Source organism: Vitis riparia, chromosome 14 (assembly GCF_004353265.1).
Source record: "Vitis riparia cultivar Riparia Gloire de Montpellier isolate 1030 chromosome 14, EGFV_Vit.rip_1.0, whole genome shotgun sequence".
NCBI lineage: Eukaryota > Viridiplantae > Streptophyta > Magnoliopsida > Vitales > Vitaceae > Vitis > Vitis riparia.
The window spans coordinates 12345932-12357654 of NC_048444.1; positions in this window are offsets into that span (position 1 = coordinate 12345932).

The following is an 11723-nucleotide window of genomic DNA, read 5'->3' on the forward strand; positions in this document are numbered from 1 at the left end:
TCTTGAGATATTTTGCTTTAGATATTTGTTGTCTAAATCCCCAAAGTCTCCTTGTAACCTACCTATCATAGGATTCCTTAGTCTTTAAGTAAGAACAAAGGGGTGAATAACCTCTTATATATAGTTGTAATTTTCTTTACAATATAGATCTCGGGAGCTTGTTCTTGGAGACAACCTTTTTTTATAAGGAAGAAATATATTTTACAGAGCACTTGCTCTGTTTTTCCTTCATATTTTTGTTTTCTCGTTAGTTTTCTTTCTAGCCAATCAAACTCTAAGGATTTTTCCTCAGAGGATGAGCGGCTAGGCTCTTTGTCTCTTGGAGTGAAGAAAGCCGGGTAAGTTTCTTCATGCATAAATTGGAAGTTTTGTTGTTTTAGTTTTTAATGAAGAGAAAGTGTGACCCGTTAATGGTTTTTATCTTTTTAGTTAACTTAAAACGCCTCTAAATCACCTGGGCCAACACTTGGTAAGGCAAGTGATCTCCGTTCATTGAGATGCAATAGTTTATCTCTTGAGAGCCTTTGGGAGGTGGTTTGAAGGTAGGATTTTCTAAAATAGCCAACACTTGGTAAGCTTTTGGACTCTAAGGAGACATCCATTAGTTATCTCTTGCGAGCTTTTGACGGGTAATCCAAGGTTAAAGATCACCTTGAATGGCAAATGCTAGGTGAGAGGCACGAGCCATTGCAAGGTGCATCAGTGAGAGGGATTTAGTGTTTGAACCCATTAAGGGGAAGCATATGTACCACACCGGTTAGAGAATTAACTATATGTTAATTCTCTAACGCGAGGAAAAGAAACAAGTGACCGGAACTCTCCTTTTTGTATGAGGAACCTGAACCTAGTGATCTAAACTCCAAGAAACACTTTTCTTTGTAAGTAAAATCAGTTACTATTTTTGGTTAGTTTAAAACCAAACCTTTTTCATTCAAACATCTTTATGTTTTCTTTTAAAGCTAACCTTGAAATGAAAAGACACCAATTCATCTTTGGATTAATATCAATTGTGGAGTGAAAACCCATCCTAGTGAACGACCCTAGAGCCACTGTGCTATGCTAGCTAAGGCTATCCTAGTACATGGTGTAATATGTTATAAATTTTGTTGATTACTCCCTGAGGACCACAATCAAGGGGCACCAGCTGGACACAAATCAAATGGCACCACTGTCAGGGACCATTGAGAGGACATGAATCAACTGAGACACCAATTGGGAACAAATCACTAAGTCATGTATAATGCAAGATATGTTAGGTGAGAATGCTCATAAAGTACAATGCATGGAATAAGGATAGATAAAAGTGAAACTTGAAAATCATTAAATAAATAATGAATTCCAAATATGTTACATTAGGTCATACTCTTAAGGGCTCTATCCTAATAAGAAACTCATTCTAATGACCAAGACCAATCATCATTCCAATTAGAAGGTAGTATGGACTCACATTTTTCACATGCGTCCCCACTTGATGACGAGACTAGTGTTTTTAGTAAAAAAAAAAGACTTATTTTTGTAACAATTGGAGTCACCACTTGTTTTTGTTTAATTTTTGAAGAGAAAAAAAAACCTTAAAAATGACTCATTTTTTGGAAAAACATGTCTTTGAAAACCAATTTCAAGTCTAAGAGTTAGGTTACTCTTTGGGAAGGTACCATAAGGAAGCACCCCTCTAAGCCTTAAAATAGGTCTCTACTAATTAGATTGAGGTAACTATGGTAATTGATTTGTAAATCAATGGATACCAAGAATCAATATCAAAGTAATGGTGAAAGCATAATTAAAGATCAATCAAGTAAGTCATGCACACTCAAAGAATTTCGTAAACAAGGAAAGGAAGGAGTGTACCTTAATAACATACTAAACACTTCCATAAAATAAGAGAGTTAGTCTACAAGCAATAATCTCATAATATATGCAATATGCATTTCATCCAAATCAAGAGACAAAGATATGATAACATAGGAATCAAACAAAGCAAGATAGATCAATCATGAGAATAGAATTTACACATTAATAGAAACAAGGAGATAAGGAAAAGATGAAATGTACATTGATTGCGTATAAAGCACTTTCATAAAAATTGGCTTAAGTCACAAATAATAATAATTATGAATTTAAAATCATAGGCTAAACTCCACAATATATGTAGCACATCTCCAATCAAGAAATAAAAGATATAATAATCATGTTCACTAATTCAAAATTTGCTAACATATGTTTATCTCCAAGAATTAGCCCAAATAAAATATTAAATGAAGAATTTGAATCTAATGGAAAGTTTAACTAATGTGTAAATACATCCACAATGTGAATCAACATTCAAAAGAGCTCATAAGCATACACAAAGGTGATCAAATTATAAAAAATATACAAAGTATCATCAATTGGGCTGAATACCCATTCACAAAATAATTCTTAAATACATACCTAGAAGCATTATTTCATCAAAATAAAAAATATAGTATACTTTCAATATGTCTAGATCACAATCCAAAAGCCCAAATTAATTAATTAGATGCCAATTAATACAAAATTAAATCACAATAGGGACATAATACAAAATAATCAACATATGATTAGAACAGAAGAGTTTGCAAAATAAATGCTAAAAAACTATCTATAAATTTAATTTCATTATGAAAAAAATTAAAAAACATCTTCTATGTGTCTATATTATAATCTAATAGGCCAAATTATTTAATGATGTCCCATTTAGTACTAGTTTTCACAAAGTCTCAATAGGTCCAAAATAGAGCATTTTTAAATTGTATAAAAAATACTAATTTTTTAGTTAACTTAGAGATGTACTAAAATCCTACCAAAATTTATGACTTATTCAATATGTTTAGTGTACATGAAAAATAAATCCAAGGCATGATTATACACATAACATATTTAAAATTAAATAAACATTTCTTAGCTCTAGAAAAGAACTTTTGCTATAGGTATGAAAAATAAAAATTATTTCTCCTATTTAGGAGATCGGTTTTGAGTGTTTCAGGTATCTAAAATTAAATTCAAGAAGTATATATTAAGATAAAAATATTAAAATGAATTAAGGAGATAATTTACTAATTTAATATTACATTAAAATTCCAAGTATCCAAAACAAGGTGGATATAGTCTTATTGAAAGATTGATTGAAATCTTCTATTTAAAAAATGATTTTTCTCTCAAACAAAGTTCTATTGACATATCTAGGAAGTATATAATATCATGTAATCATAATAATAATTTTTGAGAGCTCCTAAATAATCCAAATCAAACATTTCATTCTAATGGTTCAACAAATCAACCAATTAAAGAGACAATGTCCATGATGTAGACATTAATGTGGAGTCATAAATTTATTTTCATGTGTTTCAAAATTGAAATTCATTTGAAAATCTCAATGAAAAGTATGTACCGATTAAAATCGATAGCATGTCTTTTGAAAATAGATTTTTAACCCTAATGACCTAAGATTAATTTTAAAGTGAAATTTGAAGATTGAATTCATTTGATAAAAGATTGAAAACAATTTTAAAAGCATTAAAATATATGAAGTTTTAAGAACAAACAATCAAGAAAAAATGTAAGTGTGTGAATGTGAATTATTGTTAACTACAAACATCCATTAACTAAAAGTAAAAAATCAAAGAGACTTGGATAAAAATCAATTCATTCAACTAAAGCTATTCATCATGAGATTATCCAATGACTTATTTAGGTAAAGAAGAATTTAAAGATAATTAATCTAATCTCATTTCTAATTCATCAATTATCAAGATTCAATCACACATGCACCTAAATAACAAATCTAACAACACTCATGTGTGGCCTATATATCCACACCCAAATATATCCTAAAATTTCTATGATCATGTGAATAAAAAAATAATAAAAATAATTAAATAGAGGAAGATGTGGATGGAGAGATCTCAAAAGAAAATTTTAAAATTAAAAAAAAAAAAAAACTTGTTATCTTCTTCAAGGAAATTTAATTTTACATCAACCTTCTTCAAGGAATGTTCTTCATTAAGTGGAAAAAGTAGCTAAAATCTCTTCCAAGAATTTTCTCATGGAAGAATTTTCTCATTGGCCAAACAAGTTTTGACTCACTAGTCTCTCATGTTTTTAAAAAAATTCTAAAAATCTCTAAAGCTCCCAAAGTTCCCTCTAAAAAAATTTTAATTCTCCTTTTTATACTCTTTTCTAGAATCTTCTATTTTTTCCTTATCAATTTTCACTAAAAAAAATTAAAATCCCTCTAGAGAATTCTTCTCCTCATAAAAAACATGAAGACCTCTCCATTTTCTAAAAAAATACCCTTTTTGGGAAAATCCCACATGCAAGAAACCATTCCTTTTATAGGATTTTATTTAAAGTGAATCTCAAACTCTCACATGCTCATGCTCACATAAGCTCACATTAAAAAATAAAACGTTCATTCACTAATGACAAAAATGCAAATCATACACTAGAAAAAAAAAAAAGAAGCTAATTACATGCTAAAATAAAATCAAGGTTAATTCACATGCAACTCAAAACTAAAAATCAATCTAATACAACTAAACAATCCAAAAAAACCAAAATCATGCAATTAAAAAAAACGAAAAATCAATCCCATGACCACAAAAATAAAAATTCAATTTCATGAAATTAGAAAATAAAATGTCAATCACATGCATATCTAAAATATATATATCAATCATGTGTATCAAGAATCAAAATGTCAATCACATACAATCAAATATCAAAATATCAATCTCATACGATCAAAAATAAAAAATCAATCCAATACTTAATAATAAAAAATGATGCAATAGAAAAACAAAACCAAACATAAATGCACTAAAAATCAACAAAAAAAAAAAAAAAAATCCTAAACTAAAATCAGAGGTCATTGAGAAATCACATTAGGTAGACCACCAATGGAGACTCGATAAAAAAGCTTGGAAAAGAATCCTAAGTGCAAATGAGGAAGCATAAGATACAAGAGGGTAAACATTGGAAAACATGTGCCAAGAAGACAAAATGGAGGGTCTATAGCTAGTGTACTATAGTCTCAAATAGATTGCATAAGCTTATAAACCAACTATGAATAAATCATCTACTTGCAAAGAACCCATGACTTTGATCTTCCATGCAACTTCTAATGCACAAAGTCATGTAGAATGCATAAGATGATAGACTTGAATTCTCAACATATATAATGCATAAATTAGAGAGAGAAAGGAGAACCACAATTATAATATAAATATTAATGAATTCTATCTATTGTTACATCATGTCATGCTTTTAAGGGCTTTATCTTAACATAAACTAGTTAATCAATCACAGGAAAGACTCAATCCTCATATATAAGAGGTGGTTAGAGTTGAAATCATCAAGTTATTATATATTAGAATAATTTATCTAAATTTTATTTGTAGTTGTGTTAGTCTAACTCAGTAATTCCAAAAAAGAATGAGATTATTGTGGTCATATGAGAAAAGGGAAAGGTTATATCAACAAGATTAACTATTGGTTTGAGAGTTTGTATAAACTAGTGGAAGTTCAATGCTATGATAAAGAAATAACATTTTCCTTTTCAATTTTGGATTAGACTTTGGAGAAAGTAGTTGAGTATAATACTATTTTCTAGAATGATATTCAAGTTATTTCCAAATTGATACTACACTAGAGGATCAAGACAAGATGATATTAACATGTCTTTTTAGAGCTTATGCTTATAAAAGAAAATCGTTTGGGTTATGTAATTCATTGACAACCTCTTAGAGGTGCATGACCAATAATTTCTCTAATTTTTAGAAAAGACAATGGAGGTATTTTTGGATGATATCACCATCTTTGGGATTACATTTGAGTAAATGCTTAAAAAACTTATATCAAGTGTTACAAAGGTTTAGTGTTGAATTGGAAAAAATGTTACTTCATGGTTAATAAGAAAATTGTTTTGGGACATGTTATATTTAAGAAGGGGATTGAGATAGATAAAATAAAGATTTAACTTATTTCAAAGCTTTGGAATCTATCTATAGTCAAGGAGTAAAGCAATTCCTTGGTCCTATGAGATTTAATATGAAATTTATAAGGTATTTTTCAAAAATAGCACATCCTTTGTGTGCTCTATTGTTGAAGAAAGATGAATCAAGTGGAGTACTGAATGTACAAAAGAATTTGAAGTGTTGAAAAAGAAATTGACATTTGCAGTAATGGTGGGATCATTTAATTAGAGTCTATTATTTGAATTCATGTGTGATCACTATCTAGCTATTTGAGTTTTTCTTGTATAAAAGAAAGAAAGAAATTCTTTTATAATGTACTATGTGATTAAGATGATGAATTTTGCATAAAATAACTACACAACAGTAGAGAAGGAACTCTTAGCAATGGTATGTGCCCTCGATAAATTCATATTTAACTTGATGAGCACTTCCATAGTGGTCTTCACTGATCACTTGACTTTTAAACATCGATTAGAGAAAAAAAGATACCAAAACAAGGCTTATGCTTTAAATTTTTTTGTTTCAAGAGTTTAATATTGAGATTAGAGATAAGAAAAGAATTAAAAATGTTATAGTTGACCATTTGTCAAGAATCATTATTGAAGTCTAGGAAGAAGAGTTGATTAATGAAGAATTTCCTTAAAATGCATTGATGATTTGAGAAAGCTTTTTTAGTATGCAGACATTGTTAACTTACCTAGTCACTAGATAGATTCTTATAGATTGTAGTATGGAAGATTAGAGACTCTTTCTATCAAAATTTAAACATTATATTTAGGATGATCCATATTTGTATGATTATTACCATGATCAAATCTTTACGAGATGCATTCTAGAGGATAAGACTTAGGCTTTTTTAAAAAGATGTCATGATGAGGCTTGTGATAGATATTTTTCTTCAAAGAAAATAATTGCAAAGATGTTGTAATATAGGTTTTATTAGCACTATGCATGAGAGTAAATTAAGAGTTTAAAAAATGTTAGAATTTGGGCTCAATTAGCAAAAAGATGGTGTATCCTTTTAATATATTTTTAATGGTTGAGATTTAGTATTATTGTGGTATTATGTAATGACCTAAGATTATTAAAAGCTAATATAAGTTGTTTAGTCTTTTAATGAGGATTAATAACTCAATTAATGAGTTGATTAGTTAATTAATTAAAAAACAGATTAGTTAGATAACTAGCATGTTAAAATAGTAGAAAAGTAGCTTAAAGATGGTTAATAACAATGAAATTTTCTGCAACACCAATGTTATGTAAATTGGCATCTTAGTAAATTATTTGCTTAATTTTGTTTAGTTGAAAATCCAACTAACTTCCCTATTTTACTTAACTATAGTAGAAGCCTTACTTCTTCAAGATTCATTTAAAATTGGAACATGTGTTGAAAATCAATAAATGGTGGACGTAGATTGTTTTAGGATTAAACATTTGACACTAGTTTCATGAAGTCAACCAATTATTAGTTTAAAATTTTTCTCTAATATAAATTTCTTAGCTTGAAAGAGAGGAAATCGGATAAGCATTTTTAAAAAAAATAAGAAGTTACAATGATAAAGAAGTAATGGCAAAGACTAGAAATGAAAGAATTACTCAATTTCTAAATAGGTAGAGAAGTTTTTATTTAAAAACCTTGTTTTTAGTTTCTTAAGAAAAACATGTATAAGAGTATTTAATGTACATCATGTTTTTGAAATGATTTGATATATGGAATTATGTTTGTACATGAGAATCTTGATTATACATGACATTTGAATAAAATAAATGTTGAATGAAATGATTGAAACTTGTTTCTTATGATTATAATATACTTTACTACAATAAAATATACTCTATTTTGTTGAAACTAACTTGAATATGTATGATGTGTAGTATGGAGAGTGCTGAAGGCACTTAAAAAAACAAAAGAAAAAACCAATTTTAAGGAACCATGATGGGTGCTAAAAAAAACATGTATAAGAGTATTTAATGTACATCATGTTTTGAAATGATTTGATGTATGAAATTATGTTTGTACATAAGAATCTTGATTATACATGACATTTGAATGAAATGATTGAAACTTGTTTCTTATGATTACGATATACTTTACTACAATAAAATATGCTTTATTTTGTTGAAACTAACTTGAATATGTATGATGTGCAGTATGGAGAGAGCTGAAGGCACTTAAGAAAAGAAAAAAAAAACCAATTTTAAGGCACCATGATGGGTGGTTTGAAAAAAAATAATAATAAGGGAGAACGGTCCTTGGGAAAGTCTCAAGCAAAACTATGGTAAAGTACCCTGAGGTGAAATACTAAAAATATCCCTAAAAAAATCCATGCATGGATGTACGAAGGGGCATGGGCACATGTCCCTACGTGAGAACCCCAAAATTTACAAGTACATATACTATAGGTACATATATCAAAAGCTTCAGGAAGGTGTATGATGTGTTAACTATTGAATAATATGAACATATTTGTATATGTTGGATGGAAACTTATGTTTCAATGAAAGATTTGTTCTATGATATGCAAAGTGTTTTAAAAAATTATTTATAAAATTTTATTTCATTACTAAACCTTTTTCTATTGAGTTGTAGCTCTTCTTTTCTTATAAAAGTATTTTTCAAACCAAGCAAAACTTTCTTATGCAATTAAGAGAGCTTGTGTTTTATGTATTTTGAATGTAATTGGATGTTTTGGTATTGTATAGTCTTCTAAACTAAAAAGAAAAGGACACCATTATTTTTAGAGTTTGGGTGGAATAAATGAGATGTAAATTTTTACCATTTTAAGTTAAGTCTGGTTTGATATCGTTAAAGTTTGTATATCAATTAAATGTGTGAAAATTTCATAGATTAGTTATAGCATAATTTTTTTTAAAAAAAAAAAAATTCAAAAGATCTCAAATGTGGAAGATAAATTACAAATCTTAAACAAAGTTTTGGATGCATAAAAAGAAGGTGATAAGTTAAATTGTAAGGGAAAAAAGTGCATAGGATTCTTGTTGTCAAGTGTACAAAAATAATTTAAAGGAAAAATGAGATGCACAAGAAGTTGAACAAAAGATTACACAAGTGGTGTGTAGGATGTTTGAATAAAAAAAGTGTATAGATGGTTGGAGTAAAAGCGGTGCATGAAATGTTTACAGAAAATTGTGCAAGATTTTATCTAAGAGTTATGCAACTAAAGTAACTGTGCAAGAGGGTTAATGCACAGGATGAGTGTGGTAGTACATAAAATCCATTTTAAAGGTAAGAAGTACAAGATGTTTAAAAGACATGTACAAGATTTTAAACTAAGGAAGATGCACAATTTAAGTGGTGTGTAGGATGAGTGTGATGTGCCACTTTTTAGCACCTTAACATTATTCACTCTCAACATCTCATCATAGTTTTATTCTTATAACTATATTTATGTGTAAGATTTTAACTAAGGGAGTTGTGCAATTTGAGTGGTGTACAAGATGGGTGTGGTGCATAATTTCTCAACACTATAGCATTGTTTCAGTCTCAACACCTTAACATAGTTTAATTCTCCAGAACTATGTTTACAATTATACTTACATTTTAAACATTTAAGTAAATGCCCTTATATATTATTTTATCATTTGAATCGAATGTAAAAATACCCGAATACCCCCATTTATTTTAATTTACAAAGTAAATAATGAAATAACTTCCATTTGGATACAATAAAAATGCCTTCAAAATCTAAATATTTCAAGTAATTAAAACTTGATTTTTCAATTTGAGTTATAAATTGATAGGTTTTATTGAATTCATTCAAAAAAAGTTCACTTAAATAAAATTATCAAAGATAAAAAATTAGAACAATTATTTAAGTATTACCAACATAGAAACAACAAAATCTATAACTTTTGTCTCAAATTTTGAAACTTTTAAAAATGACCTATTTTCCGTAGTAAAATTTTTGCATGGTCAAGACATCATACAAGGCACATTTGAAAATTCATTATTGGACAATGTAATATATACTTTTAAATAAAAAGAAATTTAAAATTATAAATCATAAAATAATAATAAAATTAATTATATTCAATAATTAGTAAATAAATATTGGGAAAAAAAATCTTTGGGTTGCAAGAGTATAATAGAACTAGAATTTTTGAACATGAAATATAAATGATTAACACACTATAGTACGAACATTACATCATTAACCATTAATTCAAATTTCAAAATTTAAAATTATGAGTTAGCCACTTTGTATTATAATTAAACCTTAGTTTTAGAATTTAGGGTATGACATATTGACTTCATGGGATTACTCCTTAATTATTTTGGATAATAATTACATTTTAGTTGTTGTTAACTATTGGAAAGTGTCTCAAATTGTATTTTAAGTCAATTTAGAAAGTTATTGATAATATCCTAATAGAAGATATTTTTGAAAGTGGGTTTCCTATTATTGTAGGAAATATTCTATTGTGAGATCTTTTTAGGAAAATGCATCTTTGACAATTATACACTTAGTTTTCTATATATAAACTTCCTTTATAATTAGGAAAAAATATAGGAAGAGATTTTGACCAAAATAGTAAGTCTTTTTTTGGGCATAAATTGGAGCTTTGGGATTTGAGAGCTTTAAGAGTTGTAACTCCTTTAACAATAGTGAAAGTTCTTCTTCGTATTTGCCTATGCATGTAGGTTTAAGGCTGAACCACGTAAATCATTGTGTGTTTTGTTTTCTTTTTTCTTATTTTATTCTTATTATTATTCTTTGTCGTGATTCGCACAACAAATTGGCATTAGAGATAAGGTTATTAGATTTGGAATGGTGAAAGTTTGAGGTTGAGAAGTTTGTTGGAAAAAACAATTTCAGTTTGTGTCGCGTTAAGATGTGTGCTTTATTGGTTTAATAGGGGTTGTCCAAAGCACTAAAATATAGAGAGGCTCTACCAACAACGATGTTTGATGATGAACTTATGGAGAAAGCGCGTAGTGCTATTCTATTGTGCTTGGGTAATGAGGTGCTTCGTGAGGTTGTAGAAGAAGATACAACTACCAAGTTATGGTTGAAGTTAGAAAGTCTGTATATGACGAAGTCTCTTACAAATCTCTTAAATTTAAAGAATTGGTTGTATACTCTCCAGATGAAAGAAGGTACATCCATTAAAAACCACCTTGATGAGTTTAATAAAACTATAATGGATTTGAGAAATATTGATGAAAACCAAACTATAATTTTGATGTGTTCCCTATCAAATTCTTATGAGCACTTCCTAAATACTATGGTATATGGTAGAGATACTATCTATATAGAGAATGTTAGAGCAGCCTTGAACTCAAGGGAGTTGAAAAATAAAGTGTTCAAAAGTAGAGAAGATGACTCAGGTGAAGGTTTGGTGGTTAAAGGGAGAACATTAAAGAAAAATAATGATAGAAAAGGTCAATCTAGATCAAAGTACAAGGGAAAAAAAATGTTTCAAGTGCAACAAAGAAGGGCACTATGTGAAAAATTGTCCAGATTGTAAAGGAAAAGAAAAGGGAAAAACTTTTAATTCTAGTGATGCAGTAGTTGCAGAAGAAAATTTAGATACTACAGATGTTCTTTCAATTACTATTACAAACTGAAGTGATGAGTGGATTCTTGATTCAGGGTGCTCCTATCATATGTCTCCCAATAAGGATTGGTTTAGTACGTACCAACTCATAGATGGTGGAAAGATTCTCATGGGAAACGATGTAGCTTGTAAGGTTATTGGGATAGACATAAT